General features: G+C 49.4%; 1 long non-coding RNA gene across 1 annotated transcript; it reads right to left on the reverse strand.

Moving 5' to 3' along the window:
- Positions 1–4,353: 4,353 nt before the first annotated feature.
- Positions 4,354–27,751, reverse strand: LOC123382528. Its single transcript, XR_006591011.1, has 2 exons — positions 27,497–27,751; positions 4,354–8,381 (listed from the first exon to the last, which is right to left on the reverse strand). It is a non-coding gene; the product is annotated as an uncharacterized LOC123382528 (long non-coding RNA).
- Between the last annotated feature and the right edge of the window lies 1 nt (position 27,752).

Below are 27,752 nucleotides of genomic sequence, written 5' to 3' on the forward strand. Positions count from 1 at the left end.
TTAGCAGAAGGGAGCTAAGAAGCTGTGTTGCCAAAATGGTTTTCTTCTGTCCTGTTGATTAATGAGAGGGTGGCCAGGCTCGCTTCTGTCTTGGACAGGTCATGGTGGAGAAATGTGAATGATGTCATCAAGTGATGGATTTTCTCATGCCTTCACTCAGTGAGCCGTGCCCGATCTATCAAGCCTGCTACAAGGTGGATGGAAGAACAAAGAGCGTGGCTGCAGGAACAACCCCCTGGTAATCAACTTGCTCAGAAGACATGATGCCACGGGTTGGTGGGGAAGCATAAGGGTACAGTGCAAAAGCCAGAGGTGATTAAAGTAGGTGTGTATGTGCATTATCCTATACATGATGCTGTCTGTTTTGCTCATTTTCCCCACCAATTTATGATGGAAATTTGCACTGTGTAACTGGGCGTTTTTTAATGTTTATTTATTTTTGAGAGAGAGAGAGAGAGACACAGTGTGAGTGGGGAAGGGAGACACGGAATCTGAAGAAGCCTCCAAGCTCTGAGCTAACAGCACAGAGCCCGATGTGGGGCTCGAACCCAGGAACTGGGAGGTCATGACCTGAGCTGAAGTTGGATGCTCAACCGACTAAGCCATCCAGGTGCCCCGTGATGGAAATTTTCAAATGCAACACTGATTCGCTAACATTTTACTAAATTTGATGGACTCCTTATCTACCCTTCCATCCATTAATCTGTCCCATTCTTAGTTCATTTCAAAGTAAGTTGCAGACATCAGTGCACTTCCTCCTAAATACTGGGCATGATTATCATTAAGTAGAGTTCAATACTTGTTTCTAGAGTTTTGGTGTACAACTGACATACAGTGTAATGGACACATTCCAGGCACACGTTCACTAGGTTTTGGCAAAATCATGGATCAGCATAACCCAAATACGTATGAAGATATGGAATATCACGGCCACCCCGCAAGGGTCCTCTCTCCCTTCCCAGTCAATCCTAACCCTCATCACTGCTGAATTTTGCTAGTTCTAGAATTTCAAGAAAGTGGATATATTCCACATGCCCTTCCATGTGCCTGCCTTCTGCTCAGCACTTTGTTTCCAAGAATCATTCATGTTTTCTGCGTGTCTCCATAATTTGTTCCCTTCCATCGCTGAGTCATGTTTAATTGAATAAATGTTTGTTTAATGCACTATCTACAGGGAAACTTTTAGAATTAAGTATTAAGTTTTAAAGAGCATACAATGATTGTTTTTACAGTTCGCTGACATCTAAAAATTAACACCTTTCACATAAAAACTAGATTTCTGGTTCCTTGTAAGAATCAGAAGATTAGGTGACACTAGGCTTACGTTCCTCCGTAGTAACAATGGTCTGGGCCGAGAGACAGGAGCCAATGTGAGGCGTGACATGTATATGTTCTCTTGTTTGCCACAGTCCTCACTGCCCCCTATTGTCCCATCTGGGTAACCTCATTCATTTATGCCATCTGCCTGCCCTGATTTTCTGTCTTCTGTTAATAGTGACCAAGCGCTCCAAAGTGATCCTGGAATGAATTAATGAAGGAAGGAAAGGTAAACAAAGTGTGGTTTCATTGGCCATATTGTGCCCGAGATCCTGCATTACACACAGGAGAAGATCCTATATTTGGAATCAGTTATACCCGGGTCCAAATCCCACCTCTATTTCGTATTCTTTCCGACACCCCCACCCCTGGCCTTCCCTCTTCTGTAATGTGCAGATAAAAATGCAAACCTACCGGATGCGGGAGGAAATCAATGGAATAACATATTTAGCTGGCCTGGCACCACCGGCTGGTAGTTTATAATCATCGATGTCATTATTATCATTAGCTGGTTCTCCACAAGAGAGGAGGTCAACCCATTTTTCATTCTGTCTTTCCAACGCAGCAATTTGGAACCTCTGAATTCTGAGAGAATATGGTTGCGCTAATGGAGGGGAGGGATTTCCTGATCCATACGCCTCCTTTCTAGCCAGCCACCACCTCAAGCATGAGTTTAGTCCCAGATAGAAGCCACTGCAAAAGCAGAATCCAGGCGAAAATACACAGAAACTTCCTTTCTCACATTGTGGAGGACTTGGGACAAAAAGACTGGAGAACTCCAAAGACGGAGGGTGGAGACAAAAAGACTGGAGAACTCCAAAGACAGAGGGTGGAGAATTTCAGATGAAAAAATCCAGAAACAGGCCCAAAATATATGCATGATGTTGATACATAAGAGTAGTTGCAATCACATCAGTGGGAGAAAGAAAGATTATTCCATAAGTGGTTAACAACTGGGAAAGCATCTGGAAAGACAGAAAGGCAGACCCTCACTTTAGACCTTGCACCAAAAACAAATTCCAGAGGGAGCCAAGATTTAAACATTAGGTAATGGAACCATTAAAATACTAAAAGAAAACACGAAGGTTTTTTTATTATGTAAAATCTTGAAGAGAACACATTAAGGACTACTAAAATTCAGAATCCATATATAAAAGAAAGGTACATCTGAACAAATAAATAAGCAATTTCTACCTTTAAAAACCACCAAGCTTAAAAAGACACGACAAAACTGGGGAAAATATTCATGCAAACCAGAAGAAAAGGTCATTTCCTAAATAGAAAGAAATCCTGTAAATCAATTCAAAAAATGCCAACAGCTCAATAGGAAAATGGACCAAATGTCCTTCATTTAAAAACAAAATACAAATAGGGGAGCCTGGCTGGCTCAGTCGGTTAAGTGACAGACTTCGGCTCAGGTCATGATCTCGTGGTCTGTTAGTTTGAGCCCCGCGTTGGGCTCTGTGCTGACAGCTCAGAGCCTGGAGCCTACTTCAGATTCTGTGTCTCCCTCTCTCTCTGCCCCTCCTCACGTTGTGCTCTGTCTCTCTCTGTCTCTCAGAAATAAACGTTTAAAAAAATTGTTAGAAAAAATAAAATACGAATAGCTCTCAAACATCTGAAAATATGCTCACCCATAAGGATTACAGGATCTATGTAAATTAAAACTGTAATCGCGAGTTTTGAACTTCTAATGGGCCAAAATCATAATGGCTGAAAACACAATGTCACTGAGGTTGTGGGGAGAGAGATCCCCATCGCTGCCATTTCCCCCCAACATGAATGACATTGTGTTTTCAGCCATTTTGACTTTGGCCCATTAGAAGTTCAAAACATGTGGTAATTGATAAGCCGCTATGAAGAGAAATTTGACTTAAACTTTCCTTATTTGATATACATATATATTGTGAAGTGATCACCACAGAAAGGTTAGCTAACACATCCATCATCTAACTACACGTGTGTGTGTGTGTGTGTGTGTGTGTGTGTGTGTGTGTGTGTGTGTGTGAACATTCAGATCTTAGCAACTTTCAAGTACGTAATACGATACTGTTCTCCACAGTCACCATGCTGTGCACTGGATCCCCAAAACTTGTTCATCTTGTAACCTGCAGTTTGGACCATCATCTCCCCACTTCCCCCCACCCCCTGGCAACCACCATTTTACTCTCTGTTTCTGTAATTTGGCTTTTTTTTTAGATTCCCCATATAAGTGGGATCATATAGTATTTATCTTCGTCTGACTTATTTCACTTGACATAATACCCCCAAGATCCATCCCCGTTCTCACAAATGGCAGGAATCCCTTCTTTTTATGGCTGAATGATACTCCACTCTGTGTGTGTGTCCTTTTCTTTATCCACTCATCCGCTGATGGACACTCAGGATGTCTCCATGTCTTAACTATTGCAAATGATGCTGCCATGAACATAGGGGTGCAGGTATCTCTCCAAGATAGTGATTTCATTCCTTTAAATTGCTGGATCATATGGTAGTTTTATTTTTAATTTTTTGAGGAACCTCCACACTGTTTTCCATGGTGGCTGCACCGATTTACATCCCCACTAACAGTGGCACAAACTTTTAAAATTAAAAAACGCATGTACTATGTGACCCAGAAATTCTGCCGGGGGAAAGTTATCCTACAATCACACTTGAACTTGTGTGAAATACAAAGGCTATTTGCAATATTGCTTACAATAGGGAAATAGTGAGGATAACCTAAAAACTATAAATAAATTCTTGGGAAGATAGATTATGAGACATCCTTAAAATGGAATGTGGCTTTTCTAACAGTATTGAACAGTCCCCAAGACGCATATTGTTAAAATTGACCAGGAGAGGGGAGGGGAGAGGAGATCGGGAACAGAATGGTGACTATAGTAAGCCACCATTGATGCAGGGGACGGTGGGAGAGGAATAGAGCATAAATACATGGGCTGTCTCTGGAAGGACAAACAAGGAACCAGTATCGACAGCTGACTCTGAACAGGGAGGCTGCATTGCCAGGCCACGTACCCTTTTAAATTTTATGCCACGCACACATATTACCTAATCTTTTTTTTTTTTTTTTTTTTTAACTTAAAACATAGTACAATTGCCATCTCTGGGCCATTTAAACAGGGATGACTATTTTAGTGGACTATCATAAAAAATACTCAAGCATTGTTAGAACGGTCCAAATATATTCTCCTATAACCCGAGAATTCTAGGAATTTCCTGAAATACATCAGCACCGGCTAATTTCATTGCGTTCAAGAGGCGGAAAGAATTTCTATTAGATTTGTAGAAGCATTGCATGCTTCTGACCTCCAAGTCCCCAAATCTCCTGGCATAGAGCAGAAGGGAGTTTCTTTGGGTCACCCAGCCTCCTGCAATGGCCTTCAGAACGGACAGGACCTCGTTCCACACAGCACTTAATGACCACCCAACTCCCAGGGGCCATCACACACACAGGCATGGGGAACAGAATGTGGTTCTCAACATAAATGGAATTTGGAGCTATTTTCAAAGCTAGAACTCATTCAGACCGTAATGTGAAGGCATTTTTAGCTTCCAAATGGTAACTGACATTTGAAGGTTTATAATCTGCCAAGCTCCTACATGAATTCTCTCTTCTAATTTTCACCGTGGTGATGTGAGAGGGGGTCCTCTCCTTATTTCCATTTACAGGTGAAGAAACTGGCAGGCTCAGAGGTGTTTGTCCAAGGTCACAATGCAAGACTCAAACTCAGGCAGTGTGACCCCAGCAAGCCTTCCCTCTGTCCACCCTACAAGGCTTTTAAAATCACAAAGCCTTGCCTCCCACCTGCCCGAGGCCACTATGTCAGGCAGCAAAGTGTCAAGTGATTACACAGTGGGCAGGACACGGAGGAAGGTCTCCCTCATGTGAAACAAACTGCCCACACTCCTGTGCTCCTAGCGCCACTTATGTCTCTAAGCAGCAAGGTCCGAGTCAGCCGTGAAACCCAAGCGGGAAAACATGGTGGTCAGGAGCTAAGATTCTACTACTTCCCAGCCATGGAACCTGGTTTGTTAGATTTCTCTGGAGAAACAGAACCAGTAAGACAGATAGAGGCAGGGAGGAGTTATTATAAGGAATTGGCTCATGCAATTAAGGAGGCTAAGAAGTCCCACGATCTGCAATCTCCAAGCTGGAGGCCCAGGGTAGTGACAAGCACAGCCCAGCCCAAACCTGAAGCCTGAGAAACCGGGCAGCTGATGGTACAAACCCCAGTCCACGTCCAAAGCCCTGAGAACCAGGCTTGCTGACATGTGAGGGCAGGAGAAGATGGCCCTCTGAGCTCCAGCAGAGACAGCAAGCCTACCCTTCCTCAGCCTTTTTGTTCTACGTGGGCCCTCAACAGATTGGGCGACACCTGCCCACAAAGGTGAAGGCCATCTTCTTTAGTCTACTGATTCCAACGCTCATCTCTTCCAGAAATACCCTCACAGACACACCCAGAAGTCCCGTTTTACCATCTATTTAGGCATCCCTTAGCTCGTCAGGTCGATGCACAAAATCAACCACCGCTTGGAGCCAGTGACTTAGCCATCGGGTAATGAGGTGGTCTGACTAAAGGGTCTGGCATGCAGTAGATCATCAGTCCAGGTTAACCAATGGATCACGTATCAGGAACGTTACTGTTTTATTGTACGACGTTTCCATCTTGCACAACTCAACAGGGAGCTCCTGAACGGAGCTCTGATTCCTCTCAATCGCTCTCCCCTCCTCCTCTCCATCACCAAGCACAATGCCTGGCACACAGTAGGTCCTCCGTGTAAATGTGTGAATGAAACTGCATCCACTTCAGCCTGAATATCTTTAAAGGGTTGACACTGTATGTGTGATCTGACATGTTAACTCTGCCAAGGGTGAGTTGCTGCTGGGAGGGACACTTTCCTGTGACTGAAAGAGGCTGGATGCACGGGGCTGGGGGAGGGGTGGTTCCAGGCTCCAGCAACTCCTCTCCTCCTCCACAACCCCCACCCCAAAAGTTGCCTCTCCTACAAGCACGTGCCTCTAACACCTTTACAACAACAACTCCTAAGGCTTTTACTCCACAATTTGCAAAGACTTAAAATAGTATGAGAAAAAATAAATAAAATAAAATAAAATAAAATAAAATAAAATAAAATAAAATAGTATGAGAGAGGGGGTATACTGACTCAAATTCACACTAAACACAGAGGTGGCAGGAACCTCAGACGCTGATCAGTGATTCTGAACCTTGCCGCAGGTTAGGATCTTGGGGAGAACTTTTAAAAATGACCCATGGAATCAGAGTCTCTGGCATGGGGCTCGACATCAGTATTCTGAAAGCTCCCAGGTGGCCCAGATGTGCAGCCAGGGAACGAGCACCACTAGGTTACCCAGTCACACCCTTCTTTTTAAGGGAGAATCCACCTATGTCAAATTAACCGTGAACCATTTTAACGTGAGCGATTCAGTGGCATTTAGTAGTCCACAAAATCGTGCAGCCAACACCTCTATCTGATTCTAAAAGACTTTTGGCACCTCAGAAGGAAAGCCCAGTCCCGTTAGGCAGGCACCCCCAAATCCCTTTTGCCCAAGTTCCTGGAAATCACTAATCTACTTTCTGTCTGCATGGATTCAGCTGCTCCGGAAATTTCACTGAATCGGCATCACACAATCTGTGACCTTTCATGTCTGGGGTCCTCCCACAGCATCGTGTTCTCAGGGTTCACGCACATCACGGCACGTGTCAGTACCAGGTTCCTTCATGGCTGAGTATTCCAAGTACAGATCCACCACACTGTGTTTATCCAGTCGTCCGTCAGAGGACACCTGGGCGTCACCCAGTGACGGTGTTGCGTCACCTCCTTCTAAGGGAGGCCTGGGGAGCACAGGGAGCTTGCGGGACCCACACGGCTCTGGGAGGCAGACCGTGGCTTGGACCCTCGTCTCTCGATTCACACTCAACGTCACTTCTGGCTCCGCTGCTCTCCTCCTCAGTGAGCCTGTCAGCCTCCTGAGCATGTCAGCTTCCCAGCAAGTGTGTCAGCCCCTGGCGAGTGTGTCAACAACCTGGTAAGTGTGCCACCCCCCCCCCCGACAAGTGCACTGGTCCCCCGCTGAGCGTGCCAGCCCCTGGTGAGTTGAAAGGGGCACCTGAGGGCCGTCTGTGTGTGTGAGCAGCACTCCGTCTGCTGCTCAGCTCCCCCACGGGGAGGGATGGGAGAAAGGACAGAGGGTGGGGAGTGAGACAGGCCTCCCGGTCTCTCAGTTCCCTGCCCCAAGCCGGCCCACGGGACCCCCAGAATCTCAGGCTGGCACCCCCAGGAGCAAGAAAGACCAGACACTCAAAGCAACTAGTGCACTCAGGAGGTGAGCCCAGGAGCCCGAGGAAGGATGTGGGAAAGAAAGACAGGGAAGGAAAGGAGCCAAGACAGGGCCCACGGATGCCCACGGTGCCCATCGCTGTGGGCACCTCTCTGGTAGCCAGCAGGTGGCTCTGCAAAACGGTACAGATGGTGCCCCTGAACTGCCCCATCTGAAGGGGTGTTCATCCTCCAGTGTCCCAAGAATCATTGCTCCTGGGGCTTCAACTCCATGATGCTGCGGGCTGCCCTACACGTGGGCTGAGAGAGAGCCCTCATGCAGAGAGCGACAGGTACCAAGGTGGGGACAGGCATAGTCAGTGACGAGGGCAAAGGGCAGACACAGATAAAACGTGTTCTCATCTCTATTTCCGAATCTGTAAAATGGGTCTGTGAGTGAGACAGCATAAAAAGCGCAGCGGCAAGTCCACAGCAACGTTCAGTATTTGCTCTCCCCGACCTCACCCCCACTTACTGAACACACACTTATTGAGCACCTACTACGCACCAGGCATTTTACTGAGGGCTGTGGATAAGAGAGATGCTGCCTTGGTCAGCCTGGGCTGTGGTAACAAAACACCGCAGACTGGGGGCTGAAACAACAAATACTGATTTCTCACGGTTCTGGAGGCTGAAGTCCAAGGTCAAGGTGCCGGCACATCTGGTGTCTGGTGAGGGGCTGGCTCTTCCTGGTCTGCAGATGGCCATCTTCTCACCGTGTCCTCACACAGAGGGGGGAAAAGAAAGCGTTAGTTCTCCTCCCCACCAGGGGGCTCCACCCTCATGACCTAATCACCCCTCAAAGGCACACCTCCCCAAACTGTCACATTAGAGCTCATATGAGTTTTGGGGGGCCGGGGGGAAGAGACATTCAGTCCATAGCAGAGGTAATCCCTGTGTGTGGCACACTCACAATCTGGTGGTAGATGAATGAGACCTCCCCCTCCTCCTGATGCAGAAGGACCAAAACGTGTCCGAAGCTCCAAGTCCATCAGTCGGGGGAAACGCAACCAGCCCCTGCTCTCCCTTGATTTCAAAACCATGGACGCATCCTGACCCAGATCCCTTGTCCACCTCCTCTCGGAGCTGGTCACTAAGAGAAATGAGCCAGTTAGGGCCACAGTTCTTTCGACCAGATCCACAGGTCACTGCCAATCTCAGCTCAAGGTTCTGATGGGTGCCCGCACACTCCCTGCAAAGCTGCTGAAACTTAATTCGGGACAGATGGGAACTGGTCAGCCATCAGCCATTTTCAATCTTGGAAACCTCCAAAAATAGCCAAACCCTAATGCATATTTCAGGTTGGACTTGTTTATTTTCCCTCGCTCTGAGCCAGCAAGCTAATTTCCCCAGAGGGAGAAGGCAAGCAACGGCTGCTGCCAGAAAACAGAAAAATCGGCTTTAGCGTCTGCCTTGATTGCCCGTGGGGAGATGCCTCCCGGGCTCCACGTCTCAGTGCTCTCAAAGAGGCCCGGCGACCAGGGCCTTTCTCTTCCGTGGGCGAGACACGGGAATAAACCCAACCCCGAAGCCCAGCAGGTGCCTGACTCTGGACACAGACAGCCGGGCCTCTCGGCTTGCAAGATGCCAGCCTTGATCCTGTCTCAATAACCAGGCTAGGAGGGAAGAAACAAAAACTAAAACAGAATTACTGCGGCTTAAATTCCAGAGTGAGGAAAGACCCTGGTAGACCTAGGACCCTGACAGACCTAGTGTCTACACAGCTAGGGCCAAGGATGGAGGGATGGTGGGTGGGTCTTAGGAGAAGAAAAACCTGCTATTGGCATGGATTCCTATCACAGGAGCACAACTATATTTAACCAGCATGGAGGGTTGTAAGAACACAAGCTAGGAAACCTTGACTTACCCATGCACTGGCTGCTAGAGATTTCTGGCTCACCTTGAGGCAGAGAAGGTCATGGGCCCAGACCTCTGCATAGACTTTCCTTCTGCTAGTAGAGCTACTTGGGTAAGGACCGCCCTGCCAGCCCCCCAGGTCTTTCCTGTCTGGGGCCTTTTTTGGCTCTAACAGAAACCTCGTTCTCCCTGGGGCTGTAAGGGTTGCGTGATTCCAGAACCTCAAAAAGGAGAGGCAGAACTTGGCTCCAGAAAGAACCAGACGGCAGGAAAGCATCTGGCAGCGATCCTCACTCTGGGGCTTCATAGAGACCTGGGTGGGAAGCGGTCCTGGTCTCCCTCTCCCCGCTACAGAAAAGCAAGGGGCAAAACTCCACACGCAGGACATTCACAAAGAAGGGGAGGCGCTGACCCAGACAGCCAGGCTGAATCATCGCCCGCGAGACAAGCTTAAACCTCCACACTGCTGTTTCCTGCAGAGTCTCTTGATAAAATGACCAAATCCCCCAAGATCGGAAGCTCTTTTCGTCTCTTCTGGAGACATTCTGGAAGGCGTGACCTCTAAGAGGGGATCCAGGACCTCAAGGGTAGGAGCAAAAGAGGAGGCAAAACCAGGGTGGTCCGTCCCTTTGTGAATCTGCCCGGACACCGTCCTAGTTGCGTCCACACCTGTCGATTCTACGTGGAAGGTAGTCACATTCTACTTTTGGCCAAATCTTATCAGGTAAACGGGTCTTGTGGTCTTAGTCTGAATTTACACACGAAGAAAATCAGACTCCAAAAGTTCACGGGACCTGTCCAAGGTTATTCAGGCAACAGATGATGGAGTCAGGATTTGAATCCGCGTGAAAGCTGAGCGAACTCTCTTCACTGCGCTGCTTTAGAAGACATGGAAATTCCAGGAAAATGACACGCTATTTTTGAGGTGGTTCCACAAAGCCATCTCCTTCACGGTTCTGCTAGTCAGTGCCCAGTGCCAAAAGGAGGTATTTGCTTTCCTCCCTCCTGTCTCTCCTCTGCCTGAAAACCTCATTTGCATTAGGTCTTAAACAATACTTTTGGCTCATGCTCTTAGGAAACAGTGGAGGATGGAGAGGCTAGCTCTTCCTGGAGACTGCCAATGTCTAAATCCAAACTGTCCCTCCAGTGACGGGTGGTCCGGATGGACCTCGTCCAATTCTTTTTCACTTCCCGAAGAGTTGGTGTCTGTTCCACGTGCCCTGTTTTTCGAGACAACTTCCTCTTGGAGAAGGGCTGGCACATACGGGCATCTCCTGGTTCTTCCCCAGCTCTGCTCATGGCAGACATTTTGCATCAGTCTTGGCATTTCAGCCCACCGATCCCAGCCTCAGCCTCAATCTTCTCTGCTTAGTTAAGTACCACGCATCTACTGCCAACCAAAGAAATCCGCTTCCCATGCTTCTTCTGTGGCAAAATACTCCGTCTAACTGCACTTCCGAACGATCCTTTTGCACCGGAAGAGCAGTATCTCCCCTCTCCCCCAGGAATGTGCTGAGTGCAAGGCTCATTTTAGAAAAGCCACTTCCTATTCCAGAGTCTCAGTGTGGAGTACACTGTGAAACCATCTACCCTGACAATTATTAATTAAATATGAACAGAAATTGTCCCAACGTGAATTCATGACAAGACCATTCCGTGTGACTTCACCTTGGTTCCCAAGGGCACTGTGAAGTCAAGGACACCAGTCCCGGGTTAAACTACGTGTGAGCCTGGCCAACCCCCACCTCCACCACCATGCAGGTCTGCACGGAGCTTCAGTAAGTTACATGATGCAGCAGATTCTACATGCACTCCAAACTCAAGGGCACAAGTGCCTGCATTATTTATAGTTCCTGTGCAGCATTCCTCACAGGCAGATGCACCATACGCCGCGACCTGTGCAGGGGAACTGTGGCCTCCCTCCCCTAAAGGCAGCAAGTTAAGAAAATAAAATTCCAACAGTCAGGACTTGTCCCTGCTGCTTAGGCAAGACAAAGAAGCCAGAGTGTCTGGAGGGGCAGATCACAGACTCAGAAAAGGTTATGATAAGACTCAGCATCACCAAAGCCCACCCAACAGAAGGCACCATGAGGAGGAAAGAAGGTATGGGAAGGGGAGGGGCGGGGAGGGGAGGGAGGAAGGCAGGCACTCAATGCATCAACGCGTACAGGTTCCTCTTCTGTACGAGTCCTACTCAGTAAATTATGCACTGATTTTCCTCTTCCTTGTCCTCGGGAATTACAATCAAGCTCTGATTCTGCATATTGCCGGAGTTTAGCCACATATGTTCAAATTAAAGATAAACTCTCTTCAAGGGGAAACCGTCCCTTTCAAAAGTGGAAGCCTACTTGAAATGTAAATGTTGCTTCAGTCCTAACCGGAGGAATACTTCTGACTCACGCTGGAATCCAGTCTGTCCCTCCATGTGGCACGTGCACCGACACTCCACGCCTGTGCCCCTGGCAGACATCACTAATCAATCGTGCCTTTCTTTCACTCTGAGGTGAGAAGCAGCCTCAGAACTGCCCTCTGCACAGGGCTCCAGGAAGCCACTCTCAGTGCCCGGGGGCTGACATGTGAGAGAAAAGCTGTTTGCCACTCTGCCATGGAGAGTTTATTTATACCAGGCACCCAACTCTGACTGCCCTGAACGACACAAAATCCTGCTTCCTACTTCCACTCTTGTCTACCATGGTCCTTAGCTGTGCCTCAACACCCAAGCACCATACACAGACTGCGTCCACAGAGGGATCCAGATCATTCCGGCTTTCCCACATCTTCTCCTTGAACTATCCAGCCGCATCCTATTCTACCAACAAGATCTCCCCTGTCCCTAGACTTAGCACTTCCCCATTTTCCTGTGGTCCCTCGGAATCCTAACATGAGGACCCCCCAAAGTATCCTTATCACACCCCCTTGTAACTCAAGCCCTGGCTGACTTGTCCTAATCGCTTGGAAAGAAAGATTTTGACAAAGTCTGCTTATCCTAGAAACACGATAATGACAACTGAGCTGGTAACCTTCACCAAGCATCTTCACATTCGTGATCTCAGGTGATAAAACACGAAGTCTTGGGAGGTGAGTCTGTAAAGACCATGAGGTGTGAAACCAAACATCAACAGGTCCAAACTTTGGCTCGACCCATCACCAGTTGGGGAGCTGTAGCACATCACTCTGCCTGCCCGAGCTACATTTTCTTTCGAATGGAGAACTAGTGGTCCCTACCTGCCAGGGCTGCTGCAAAGATTAAATGAGATCATGCACACAGGTGTTTACCGTAATGTCAGATGATGAGAAGAGGTTGGCTGCAGTGGATGCTGTCTTTGATTTGGTTTCTGAGAAGATCCTAAGGTAAGGGTCTGAACGCCATGCATTTGTAAGGAGACCCCAAGAAGCACCAGAGGGAAATAAGTCAGGGAAGGGAAAGGAACCAATACAGGGTGTGCTGTGAGAAGGTCACCACTGTGGGCAACTGGGGCTCCATCCCAAAAGGGACTCTGGGAGACAGGGTAGAACACACCCCCAGAGCTATCCCATCTGTCTGTTTCCTTCTTCCACTAGGGCAGGTGACCTCCCAGACAGGCAGTGAAACTTGCTTTATCCATCCATCCATCCATCCATCCATCCATCCAATAGCTACTGAATATCCCCTAGATACCAGCTCCTCCATAGGAGATGGGGATACCCTTGTGAATAGACACGACTCTCGCAGGTAAGACATGACCTCCTGGACACAGGTAAGCAATACAACAAGTGCAATGAAAGACTGCACATAATAGAGACATTTTCTACAGCAGCGCATCTCGAAGTTCAATGCACATGTGAGCGACCTACAAAATATTACTAAAATACAGATTCTGCTTCAAGGTCTGGGATGAGGTTTGAGAGTTTACATTTCCAGCAAGCTCTTAACTAATGCTGAGGCTGTGCAGCTGGAGCAAAGAAACTCTAGAGAATTCATGGGGGAAGCAAAGGAGGAATTAATTCATCCTTGGGAGAAGGCACCTGCTTCCTCATAGGGTCATCTCAGCATTGGGATTTTTCGGGGAGGAGGAGGAAATTATGAAATCCATGAATGGGAAGGGATCATTCACAATTATTTAATCCGCATATACAAGAAGGCCACTCTCTTACCATCTCCAAAAAGGGCCATCCGGCGTCTTCATAAGGACATGGAGAAGACAGCTCACCCTGACTTGTACTGTTTGAATATTTGAACAGCCAAGAAATTCTCCATTCTCCCAGCTGTTGCAGGAGAGTGAGTGGAAGGAACTTTACAAAACCAGCAAGTCTCCTGGCAGCCCGGAGCAGTCTCTGGCTTGGACCCATGGGACCAGAAGCAGAACGCCAAGCTTGGGACAAAGTGGCACACCGTTGAGGCCTCAGCGACAGAGCATCTGAGCCAGATAAGGAGGTGAATGGACTGGGCCATCCAGATTTCCGATTCGTCCTCACCTTCATTTCCTGAGAAACTCTTCAGGCTCCCCTCTGCTCTTGAACACATGCATCTAATTAAGCCTAAACGAGCTAGCTGGAGTATATGCAAATTGAGTTAGGTTTTAGCTGAAGTCGCCTAAACCCAGATGTAACAACAGGAACAGAGTATCACCCTGAAAGACCAACGTGAGCTACCGAACAGGATGCAAGAGCCTTGAGGGTCAATCGATTGTCCACAGCTATGTGTGTACTGTTACTAAACTTTTCGGCGTCCACGATTACGTTGTAATCGTATGTTATGGGAAGACAGGGGATGAGATGGAGAATCCCATACTTAGAGTGAAGCCCCTCCTTTTTTTTCTCAGCCTGGCTTGAATCAGTTCCTCTTATTTGCAACTAAAAGATGCTTGATTAAAAGACAGGTTTCCAGATGGTCCAGGCCAGCCAGTGTTCCCAGCCCAGTGAGTATCGGCTGATGCCTAAATGAGCAACGTTACAGCCCAAAAGAAGGTAATTACGTGGGGTTTCTGGTATCCGCAAGCCATGAAGGAAGCCGTCCCGCATGCCTAACGTCCTACTCCGCTGCTACTGTCCAGCCTCTGAACAAGAGGAAGACCACAAAGTCAGCACCACCGAAGGACGAAGGAGGATTTGGTGTTTGGACTGACCTCTGAATTCAAAGATGAGACTCTAGCTTCCAGTCTCCACTCCACTACCGAGTAACCAAAATGCCCTTAAAGAAACCACTCACTCCTCAGTTCTTCCTACCCTAACGTGGACCTGCAGTACAAACGTGTCGGCTCCCTGTCCGTCACCTGTAGCCTCTCCCCTCCCCCTGACAGCATCAATATGCTTTGGGCGAAATCGACTTCACGCCCTGAAACAGGGGGGGAGCTCTGACTGGCTGAAGCCGACCAGTATCGGTCAGTCCCCAGCCACGGTCCCCAGTTCGGGGCGGGCATGTGACCCTCGCAGGTGCAAGGGGGCCGAATCTCCAGCCTCTTGCGTCGAATGTGGAAACAGTAGTGCTCTTTCTGCCCTGAGGATGCGCATGAGAAAGCGTGAAGCGTTGCTTGTTGTATCCATATCGCAGCCATGAAAGAAACCAGGTTGAGAGTGAATCTGACTTGCAAAATAACTAAAAAAAACCAAATCACAGAGAAATGAAGGCATAGTAATAATCACACCGCACCCAAAATTGGTACTTCCTTTGGACATTTCTGTTCTGTATCAGTAAATTCCCTTTATTTTTAGGTCCATTGGAAAGAAGCTTTCTGTTGCTGAAAAACATATGCATCCATCCGTGGATGCCCGGCCTTTAAAGTGCCTTCCCACACCACAGGACGGTGCGTATGCCTGGACTGAAATCACATTTGTCGTTTGTAGGAAAGGACCGTGTGAATCCTAAGATTCTGTAGAAAGGGAAGGGAGTGTCGTCTTGAAAACATCTGGAAGTAAAAGAGTTAACCTTTTTGCCGAGACCCAGAGACAATTTAGTTAAATGTAATGAAAGAGGCAGAAGGGAGGATTCATTCTGATAACAATTGGCTTTGAGAAGCAAAAGCCAATTATTCAAAGCTTCCTGCTTACTTATTTGGATCTGTTTAAGAGGCTCCATCAGGCAGAGCAGGATTTGCCCCTGACCGCACTGGTTCAGAGGGAGCTGTGAAGCAGCACATTCGCTCTCGGGAAAATTCCACCCCCGTGCTCGACTCGGAGGAGGGGGTGAGGAGTCCACTCTCCTGAGAGTCCTCACGGACAACCCATCGTCTGTGCCACTCACAGAAGCTCTGGCCTGGGCATGGCGCGGGAACGCCAAAGGGGGTGGGCTTCCCACTGGTCTTCCTGTTGGCAGAAAGGACCCTGGTTCAAGTCCACACTCTGCCCCTAAACCTGCATGGCCTGAGCCTCAGTTTCTTCATCTGCAAAATGGGAATGCTAGCCTTTGCTCTGTCAAGCCATATCATGGGATGTGCTAGCTGCACGTGGATATAAATCCTTTCTTCTTGCGGCTCTATGGGAAAGATGGGAAAGGAAGGAGAGAGGCAAGACCTAAAAAACCACAAAATTCACACGGAGAAATGGAGGGTACAGATAACAATGGCATGGATTTTATGTTATACCTTGGACAAAAATCTCTGCCGTAGCCTCTTATCTTGTCAGATAGGCATTCGACAGTCATGCCACAAAAATCCACTGAGTGCCTACAATGTGCCAGATACTGGGTTCAGACAGAAAAGAGACAAAGTCTACCCTCACAGATCTTACTTTCTAGGGAGGAGAGACAAACAATAAATACATAAATAAATAAAAAAAGATTATTTCATGTATTAAAATTGTCCTTGCGGAAATCACATCTCTGAAATGACGAAATGATCATTCATCCGTGTTTGCTGTGTATTTTCTGTCTCTCCTGAGATAACGTAAGCTCTGTGAAGGCAAGAATCATTGTTACATTCTTCAATGTAGCTCAGCTTCCTAGCAATCGGAGGCACATAGTAGGCGTTCAGTAAAGATTTGCCGAATAGACGGATTTAATGCAAGGTGCTGCAGAAAAATAAAACAGGATAATAGGGTGGAGAGTGCTGGGGTAGAAATAGGACAGAGATTCTGGTTTAGACAGAAGTCCAAGGAAGCTTCTCGGAGTAGGTGTCCCTTCAGTTGACAGCTGCATGGTGAGAAGTGGGCAGCGGATATGAAGACCTTGGGAATGCCTCCCAGGCAGCGAAGAGGGCATGTGCAAAGGCCCTGAGCAAGGAGGAGCTCGGTGTGCTGGAGGACTAGAAAGCCAGGGAGGCTGAAGAATGAGGATGAGGGGAGAGCACTGGGAGACAGGGCTGGAGAGATGTGGAGTGAATTTTGATCCCTGCTAGAAGCTATAAACATGTTTATCAAAGTGCCTGGAACATAAAGAAGACGCTCTTTGAATATCTGGTAGGTCCAGGTGGCTCTCGTTTTGTGCAATGGGCAGTTGCTGAAGACTCAGGGAGTATTTAGTCTTTCAAAGAACTTGGGTGGGTGATGGCAATCGCCGTCTTCACATAAGACCTGTCATGGAGAAATGGGAACAGAACTGTCTGGTGTGGAAACTAAGCAGGGGCCACAGGAAGAGAGATTTCAGCCCATGTGAAAGAAACGTCCTGCCAAACTCCACAAAGAGGAAATCAGAGCGGTAAGCTTCCCATCACTGGAAGAGTTTAAGCCAAGGGTGAACTTCCAGTGGGTAAGAATAGGGAGGAGCCCAGGCACTGGGTAGACCAGATGACCTCCCAGGCATGCCAACTGACGGCTTCACAATCATCTCTTAATCTTGCTATCGAAACACACTAGCATTTGATCTCTGCCTTTGTTTACAAACCCCATCAGTGAAATGCTCACAGAACACATCTACTAATAAGATAGCAAAGACTGGAATGCATAATAAGGGATGAACGCATGCATCCTTTGTTCAATAATACAATATTTTTCTTGAATAATGCATGAGCTGCTTTTCATTTCGGAAATGAGAGAGTCTATAATCCCACTGTGCATCAAGTGAATATTTTTAAACATTTATAAGCGGGAGGTGAAGACAATGGTAAGAAGCTTAGGGACAACAGAAACTTGGAACCAGGACAGGGAGAGGCAATTCCATTAGAATCCCAGAAGGATGGAAAGAACTGGAGAGGCCACCATTCATCCCTCTGCTGTGAGGGTGCCTGAGGTCATTCATACCAAGCAGAAGGAAGAATCCAGGCCAAGTGACCTGCTCCAGAGAGCTTTCCCCCCAGGCCATGCTGATTTCCAGTCTCCAAGGAGGGCTGGAAGACGAAATCAACCTTGATTCCAGGAATATCCAAGGAATATCAACCTTGAAGTCCAGCGCTTGATTCTCTAATCATTTTAAACTCCCAACCTTGGCCACATGGGAAAGTGTGATCCCATACACCGCAGTCACCCTGTGTGCCCCTGAGGGGGAGCAGAGGGCAAGGAGGCCAAAAGGCAGGTGAGGGCCAGATCATGGAAGGTCTCAAAAACCAAGCCAAGGAGGTTTTGACATCCACCCTCTGCTGACTTCTCAGACTAATGACACCTGCCATCCTGTCTGAAAGCAACGGCCTACTTGAATCTTCCTCATTCGATGAGGAAGACGGCAGCGTGAGGTCCTGCTTGTCCTTTGACTGTCAAGGCAAATGGAGAGTGAAACATCTGACTCTGAGGATTCTTTTAGGGATCTCTTTGTGCTCTATCTCAGAAGATTTTAGCAAGATGGGCGAAGAAACAGTGCAAAGAGTTTCTCGTTAAAAAAAAAAAAAGGCAGACATAATAACACCTAACATGTATGCCTTCAGCTAAGTGCTTGTCTGACAGGCACTTCATTTACTCCCTATGACAAAGCTATGGGGAAGGCAGGACTACTCTGCCTTATCGTGCCACCGAGGAAGTGGGTGCTGAGAGTTCACAGGCGGGTCTGGAAGCTGGGGGCAAACCCCACTCTGCCTCACTGCAGCGCATGCCTCCTCTCCCTCCCTTCTGTGCATGATCAGAATAGCTGTGTGCAGGAACAGGAACGAGGGGAAGATTGCTGGCTTGGCCAGAGACAGAACCAGGCATCACCCATGAGCCAAGAGCTGAAGGAACCCTACCATCTCAGGACAGCAGGAGGCCGTCCTGGGGCCACAGCGCGGCTCCAGGGAAAAGCGTGGAGCACAGCAGAGGAAAGACTGCGGCAGCTACATTGTGCACACGTCAGTCCTGCTCATTGACAAATCCGACTCCTGTTCGGGCCCTGTGAGGTCTGCGGCTCCGCCAGGCTGTCTGACGGCCCGGCGGGGGGAGAAGATATTTCATAATTTAGGAGCTGAGAGGTGACGTGCTAACGTCCCCCAAGGGGAAAAGTCTGTTCTGTCCCCATCAAGTTGTTCTCTGGCTATTAAGATGCCCACCCCAAAAATCACCTTAAAAGTAAGTTACCAACTGCTGAGCGATGCAGGCCCCGACATCCAGCAGGTAGGGTGTCCCCATCCTGATTTAATGAATGAGGGAATTGAAGCTGAGCGGGGTTAAGAACCACGGTCAAGATCACATGCTCGGACAATGGTGAGCAAGGGATTCTCAGTGGTTGTTTGAAGCGGCTGTTCCAATGAGCCATGCCACCTCCCAGAGCTAACGTCTCAAAGCACAGGAAAAATGCGAACGGGGATCCAGACAAAAGAAAAGAAAAACGGATAGGCCTTGGAGCGGCCGGCCGTTCGTTCTCAGCAGAAGCCACCTCCCTTTGAAGCAGGAGGAGCTCAAACCAGCAGTGTGCCATTTCTGGGCTCACTAGACAGACTCTCTACCCCTTTCCACGGTGAGCTCTCCTTTTTGGTCTAAGTTAGCATTTTAATTACCAAGATTTTTACTGTACGTGAAGCCCACAGCAAGCACACCCCAGGGACCCCAAAGACAAAGAGGAAGCAAAAAACGAAGAAAGGATCGATAATGTGGTTAATGTTCATTTTTAAAAAGCAAATCTCAATTCTCCTTCCTTCTAAAGCTTTTGATTTCATTAACCCAGCGAACGCTGCATGGAGGCCCCAGCTCTGGTCTCTCAGCTACCCAGCTCTGAGGGGTCCCCTCTGGCAGCCACAGTCCGCACAGCCCAAGGCGAGGAGCTTGAGGGCGCTGCTCTGTGGTCTCCTTCCAACCCAAACCCTAAGACACCTGCAGTGTGAACACAGCGTTGCGAGCATCGTGTCAGCTCCGCAAGAATCGCACGTTTGGGGAGGGCGTGAAATCATGCCAGGTCCAAAAAGCGGCCCTGACTCCATCCTGGGGCGGGAAACCTGCTTCCATCCAGCCTAGAACTTACAGTTCACAGGTAATGGAAGGACACACCTCTTGTCATCCCTTATTCCCCTGCACCCCGATTTCTTTCTGGTTTCCCTAAATGACCTGCCCATGGAGGCAGGGCAGAGCTCCAGGAGGACACAGCCCTCGGAAACCACTCGGCCTCCGACCAGCTTTGTGACTTGGAAAAATTACTCAGCCTGTCCACACCTCAAGTACCTCATCCTTAAAAATACCCAGAATAATCTCATTCCCTGAGTTGCCAGGTTAAATGAGATCATGTTTGCTAAACACCTAGCATGGTGTGTAGAACACAGTAGCTGCCCTGTTAATAGTATGAATTATTAAGTGTTCTCTGTATCATCTCTTTTTCTCTGCTTCCAAGCTGGCCTGGCTTAGCAAACATGTGTTACAAACAAGCTCAAACATAAAAGGATTTCAAAACTCTACGCTGCTTTGCGCACGTAACGTCTTGGTGTTATTCTCTGCGAATGGGGGACATATGATTCCCATCAGAACCATGGGAACAGAACGAGCGTGAAGATGGCCTCCAGGTTTTGGATCGTTCACTGGAGTCACTCACATCTGGCCTGAGATCCTCTGGGGCACATGTTCTGCTTGAGTCGAGCTGAGTGGCACTGAACTCAGTCAGGGATTGAGCTGAATTGGAGCCACCTAAGAGCAGGTGGCTCTTAGGACTGCAGTCTTACGGACAGCATGGTCTCGTGGGCAGTACACGGGAGGGGAGATGTGGAAATCCACGTCAGGAGCGCGGCCTACATCCTGGGAATCTGTCTCTGGTGGAGCAGGGTTGTATGCCTGGCTCCACACTTCAATATCGGTATAACCCTCTCCAGGTCCTTCACTTCCTGACTCAGTCTCCTCATCTATAAAATGGGGATAATAATGATACACACCTCATATGCCACGGAATTAAATGAATAAACATTGATGAAGTGCTTAGAACAATGCCTGGTACATAGTACAAGCCACAGAAGGGTTAGCTCTCTGTTACGGTTAGACTGTCAGCAGGTGACAGTGGGTAAGGGGGACACGCCTCTGCTGACCCTGAGGGCTTCCTGAGCAGCGGGGATGGGTCTTTCACACGCATCACCTCAGCTAATTTTCCCAACAACTCTAGAAACATCCATTCAGTTCTTAGTGGCCTTTTTGCTTCTCCAACTCCCACAAACCACCTGGAAGGAATAAAGAATGAGTCCAAGAGTAACAAGGCCAAACACGCAGTTTGCCAAGTAACAGGCCAAGCACTTTGCACACATTATTTTGTCTTAATCTGTACGGTAACTCTAGGAGATCTGATGCCGGCATCATCTCCCTTGTCACAGAAGGGCAATGTGAGGACCAGAAAGATGGAGGAACTTTTCCAGGAAGGCACTGGCCCAGCCGAGGTGCACGTCCAGACGTGCCGAGCTCTAGCCTTCTACATGCCCTGCCTCTCAGAATCAAGGTCTATGATCCCACTTCGCAATGAGAAAGCTGAGTCTAGAGAGGGTTAAGCCACTTGGGGTCAGTCTCCCGGTCTGCTGTTCTCTGCCCTGCACCCTGGCTGCTCCACACACTGGCCTCTGCACCACCCAACTCCTAGAGGTGAGTGATGTTTGTTCTCTGCGGGGAGTTCCCGAGGGCGAGTCAGAGGCCAGGTGCTGGAGCAAAGGCGCACACACGGTGGCCAGCCTGGGGCGGCTGAGGCTCGCACGCTGCTAGCGGGAAGAAGCCCGTCCCTGACAGCCTGATCCATCCTGACTTGCTTCAGTGTGCAGCGGGGCTCTGGGAAGCAGGCCCTCCTCAGCCACTGGGAAGCTGCAGCCACTACCTCGTGGCTGCAGAGCAGGCTGGTTTCTGCAGCAGGCTATCGACCTGACTGCCGTGTCCACAACCCTCAGGACCTTTCTCAGGCCTTTCTCTCTTCCTGTCTAGAAAGACCGACAGGGTCCCGGAAGCTGTTCCGCCTGCCAACACAGGATACAGTCAGGGCTAGAGACACCCAGGGCGTCGGTCTTACGGCTCCCGTAACATAACTTACAACTGCGGAGCTCCTAACCACGCCCCAGACAATCTCTCAGACACACGTAAGGAAGAGAAGTGTAGTTTGGAAGGCTGGAGGGCTGGGGTCCAGGCAAGAATAAGGAGGCACTGGCAGGTGCTGAGCGTATCCTTCAGCTGTCGAGGTAATACCCTGATGTGACGGCTCAGGCACTTCGCGCCCACCATGTGGCTTCACCCTCTCGGGCTGTCCTCTCATGCTGACGTCACGCCCACGGACAGACGGGAAGCCAAAGCCAAGTAGGGCCAGGGGATATGGCCCTCAGTTACGATCACACAACCATGATGTCTAGTAAAAAGGTATTAGAGAAACCGGGCCAAAAGGAGCCCCGGGGTCTCAGACGGAAAGTCATCAGATACACACACACCTGCCTTGGTGTGTGTTTGCTCCCCTGTCAAGCAGCAGCACGGGCCCCACCCCAGCTCAGCCCCGCCCCCACAATCAGTTCTGGAGAAAACGGAGACAGTACAGTCGCGGCTCTGCCCCTTGCCAGCACGACACCCGCAGGCATGTCACGTAATCTCTCTGAGCCTCAGTTTCCTTACTTGTATGCAGTTGGGCAGCCTCACGAGGTCAGGGCCGTGGGGGTTTTGAGGACTCTGCTTCACGCGAGGCACCGAGCCCAGTCTGGCACATAAGGAGGGGGCTGTCCGCTTATCATCACTGTTCTCGCTGATCCTCACCTAATTCTGCAAGGCAGGCAGGAGGAACCCCATTTTACGGATGAGAAGACCAAGGCTCCTTGGGTGAGGCTTGAGCCCAGGTCTGTCCGACACAGAAATCTGTGTCATCCACTCTCAAACGCTGTTGCCCTCAGTGTGAGCGTTGCTGGTCCTTGTGGGAGCGCAGCCTGCTGACTGCTGGCAGGGACGTGAGGACACACTATGTGCCTCGGGACCGACGGACATGGACTCTGACTCCCTGAAGCCCTTTGTGCTGACCTGGCAGGAATGGCCTCCAAGTCCCCCGAGAGAAATCCCCTGACCCCAGACCAAGGTTGCGAGAGCTGAAGGGTGCCTTGGGGATATTATCACCCCCTCCCCTTTTAGCCCTGACCTGAGGAAGCAGGTGTGTGCCCGTGACAAGTGCAGAAGGAGTGTCTACCACCTGGCAGGTGCTGAGCCAGGCGCAGCGCATCCATCGCCTTTTTCACGCCTCTCTGCAACCCCTGTGATGGTGACGCCATTCCCACTGAGCAGATGAGGAAACTGAGGCCACGACAGGTGAGCTGACTTACTTATGATCACACAACCATGAAACATCAGAGCGGGGATTCAGACTGAAGCCTGTCTGGGACCAACACCTTTGCTCTCTCTGCCCCATCACCACGCGGGAGGAGTTAGGGAGCTCCAACCCACGTCACTGCTCCCGAATCTAGCGCACTGTCAAGTACCTGCAAGGCACTGGGTAAGCACTGCCTGGCAGAGCAGCTGATGAAAACTGCGCGTCTCTATTTCCCGTATTAAACTCCTGACAACGGCACAGACACTCCGTTTGCAAAGCACTTCCGTGCGTCTTTAAACACATCTAGTTGAAGTGGCAAGAACCAGAGCACTGCCATTTTCGGAGAAAAATGCAGAGCCTCAGGCCCCAGCCCAGACCCGCTCACCCAGAGTCTGCATTATAACAAGACCCCGTGTGATTTATGTGCACATCAGAGTTCAAGAGGCACCACCTTAGAACGCCTGATCCAATCAACCGAGGTGAAAGGTTCTGGTTCGCTGTGACCAGAACTGCTAAGTGACTCGTCGAAAGACACACAGCAGAACAGGGCCTGCACACCTGGCCCCTTGCTGCCCAGGACTGCCCTCCTGAGCGTCCATTTCACTGCGGAACTGCCTCCTCCCCCTGAGTCTGAGCTCCTGCTCACACCTTCCAAGTGGAGGGAGGCTAGGTTGTGGGCACCGTCAATGAGTCTCGTTAGCTATCAGAGATCGAAAATAAACGGCAGTGCTTGGAAGGACACGGTGACCAAGGCTCCCGAGCAAAACAGGCAGCAATTTGGTCATGAAAAGCTCAGCTTCCATAGTCAAGGATCTGACCTGGGTAATGCATTTGTTTGTAGCACACAAGGCCACACAGAGACAAGCCTGTGTCAGCATCTCATCGGAACCTGGTCCCTCTGGGGATGACAGTGAACGCAAGCCCGCCCTGTCCTTCACTTAAGACTGTGCCTGCGGCCCAACTACTCGTGGATGTTTATCTGCAGAGTGCGGGTAAGCGGCGTCTTTTTTTCCCTCTCTATCCGTTTTATTCTGTCTCTATTTGCAAAAGGAAAAGAATAACTCAGGGAAAATGTTTAAGTGGAGCGAGAAGTCTTGTGAGCGATCTTGAGTTTTACCGCTGCTTGGAAATCAGTCACAGGATTTTCGGGGTTTATGATGCTGACTTGGCTGCTGTTCAAGCAATGCGCTTGCAGCTTCCAACTGAAGCCGAGAAAGGCAACCGCTCCTGAGAAAACACCAGCAACGAGCCTCCGGCTTCCTCCTCCTGCACATAACCAGTCCTCTCAATAGCGCCCCCTTCCTGTCAGATGAGGACACTGGGGGTCACAGAGGAGAAGCAATTCTGCCCAAGGCGGCACCACGAATGGCCTGGAAGTACCAGCCCAGCTCAGCTTGACTCCGAAACCCACGCTTGGTGCCACACTGCCTCGTGCCCCCGTGGTGTTCATCAACTTCTGGTGCAGCTGATCAGTCCACGCGTACTTTGCAAACATGAGACAGCTTCACCCAGCTCTAGTATGCACCACCTCCTGGCTGCCCGGCCCTGAAAGGACCTCTGCCCATAGTCTCATCAGTCCAGAGATGAGAAGAACTTGCACACATACGCCGCCTCTCCTGCGTCACCCGTGGCAGACGGCCATAAACGATGAGGTCACCCTTCTTCTCTGCACCCAGACAGTCTCAGAAGCCTTCTCAACACCACCCCGCAGGACACCACCGAACAACCAAGCAGAGTTAGCGTAAGAGGTTTAACCGGATGTGTTGGTGCCGGCTCGCAAGAACAGACCACGCGTATCTCTTGCCAACTCTGTAACTGATGTCCTCCGTGGCCTCCACTCAGCCTATTTGGAGCTCAGAAGTTTGCTGAAGGCTGGGATTTTTGCTCAGGGCTTAGCAGTCACGCCTACAAAACATGGCTACTGGATATCTCCTCCACATCACATTCTTTCTTTCCACAACCACGTATGAACACCTATGAACAAATCCAAAAATGCCCCTGAGACCCAGGGTCTATGAGGTGCGATGGAGTGCTGATAGGGAAGGAGGTCAAAGAAAGCCTAACGTTGATTAGGCAGCTCTTATGTGCCACCTACTGTTCCAAGCATGTATGTTCGTACACATATTATCTTTAATTCTCAAAACACCACTGTAAGGGAAATTGACTGCACAGAGAAATAAAGCCATCTGCCCAAGAACACACAGCAAGTAAGAGGCCAAGGAGGATGTAAATCTAGGCAGCGGGTTTCAGGGCCCATGCTCTAAACCACTTGACGGAGGAAGGTTTGTGAGAACTGGGTTTTGAGGGATGAGTAGGAGTTTATGTGATCAAGAAAGGGAGCATGGAGGACTTTTTGAGTTCGAAGGCAGAAAAATGAATGTCTGTTTTGGGGCACTCCTGGTGCTTTGGATAAAAGACAAACCGTCTATAAAATGCGTGGCTGGCTGCCTGTCCCACAGAAAACATGTGACTTCCTATTGCGTGATATAGAGGGACCACAGAATATTCCCGAGGACAGGGACTGGGGAGAGGAACAAAGCAGCGAATGTGGAAGACACCTATGCAGTGTTACGGATTTGGAATTCATCTCTAAGAAAGCGGCGTTCCCAGCACTCCCAGAAACAGGAGGTGGGGACACAGGAGCAGAGCCCAAAGCAGCCCACTCCCAGAGTGGCATTTTTGGAAATATCAGGTTTTTGTTCGAAAAGTCATGCAAACGTTGCTTTCTCCTCCATAATACATTTGCATTTGTTATAATAGAAATAGGATGTCTTCAACCTTTTACCATGGAGCAAAAGTGACAACACAAGAGGTGTCTCTTGTCCCGCTGTCCAGGGTATCTGCCTCAGCACTATTGACAATGGAGGCCAGATAATTCTTTGTCGTAGGGGCCATCCTGTGCATTGTAGGAGGTTTAGCAGTATCCCTGGGCTCTGTCCAACAGACGCCAGTATAGCGCCTCTCCTCCCTGAGTCATGACAACCCGAAATGTCTCCAAACATTACCAGATGTCCTGGGTGGCAAAATCACTCTAGACTGGGAACCTCTAATCCGGACTCAGCACTGCTGTGTCCTGCTATACGGACCCCAATTTGAGACGCACACTGGGCCGTATTAACAGTTACAGCCTCATCCTTTGTGCCGCGTGCACAAAACCCTCTGCACAGCCCACCCAGAAACAGAACCGCATTCCCTACCCAGGCTCACCAAACATTTTCTGCAAAGGGCCAAACACTGTAGGCTCTGCCAGCCGTATGGTTTCTGGTGCAACTGCCTAGCTGCCCCAACTACCAACTACCCAACTACCCAGCTCTGCCAGTCAAGCACAAAAGCAGCCATGAGCCATTTGTAAACAAACTGGCGTGACTATGTGCCAATAAATCTTTATTTACAAAAACAACCAGCCAGCCCACAGGCCACACGTTGCCAGCCCTGAGCTGTTCAATAAAGAAAATGTGTATACTTCGGTGGAATATTATTTAGCCATAAGAAGGAAGAAAATCCTGCCGTTGGCAGTAACACGGGTCAACCTGAAGGACATTCTGCTAAGTGAGGTAAGCCAAACGCGGTATGATCTTACTTATACGTACAACCTAAAAAAGTTGAACTCACAGAACCAGAGAGTAGAATGGGTGATTGTCAAGCTCTGGGGCTGCGGAAATGGGAAGATGTAGGTCAAAAGGTACAATCTTCCAGTTACAAAATGAACAAGTTCTAGAGATCTGGCGTATGGCATGATGACTATAGGTAATAATACTCTACTGAACCCCTGAAATTTGCTGAGAGTAGATTTTAAGTGTCCTCACCCCACCCCCCACACGCTCGTAACGATGTTTGGTGCCGAATACGGGAATCAACTTGATTTTAGTGATCATTTCACAACGGATACGTATTTCACATCATCAGGTTGCACACCTTAAGAAAGACAGATACATAGGTAGTCAGACACACGCACACATACATGGACAGACACACAGACGGAAGTTCCCTGCATGCCAGGCTGTGTGCTCAGTGCTGGGGACACAGTGGAAAGCAGGCCCCTGCCTGCTGGGAGAGGTGACAGGTTCACCCGCCCTGGGGCTCGGTGCTCCTATGTGCCCCCTACCCTGCCGCTCCTGGTCACAGGGCAGCCCCCCACCGGGCAGTAAGGACGCTGGTGACAAGCTGTTATTATGTCTCCCTCCTTAGGGAGACAAAGGTCAGTGAATTCACACATTCAAGACATTCTTACAGGGTCCCTCGCTTGACCAACTCCCAGGTACCCTTGACGGTGTTTTAAAACAAAACACAACATTCCCGGTTGGTTTTGCTGCTTTTCCAAAGCAAGATAATCACCCATTTGCACACCCAAGAAACCACCGCTACGTGGCACTAGCTCTTAAAGAACGTCGTCATGCCCCCCCATTTCACAGAGGAAGGGACCAAGCCCAAAACGTGGGGTACCTTCCATTCCCCAAGCCGCGTTCGGAGTCTCCCCGAGCAGGCGCCGACCACTGCCCGCCAGCGTCTTCTGGAAGATGGAGGGGCTCTCCTCCGGGCCTCCCCCCACGCTCGACTCCTAGGATGTGCTCTGATTGGACCAACTGGCGTCACATGCTCTCCCTGAACCAATCACTGCAGCCAGGGGATGGGACTCGCTGATTGGACAGGCCTCAGTCACATGTCTACTCCTGGGGCTGGAAACCAAAGCACGTGACTC

The sequence above is a fragment of the Felis catus genome, chromosome E3 (genome assembly GCF_018350175.1).
Source record: "Felis catus isolate Fca126 chromosome E3, F.catus_Fca126_mat1.0, whole genome shotgun sequence".
NCBI lineage: Eukaryota > Metazoa > Chordata > Mammalia > Carnivora > Felidae > Felis > Felis catus.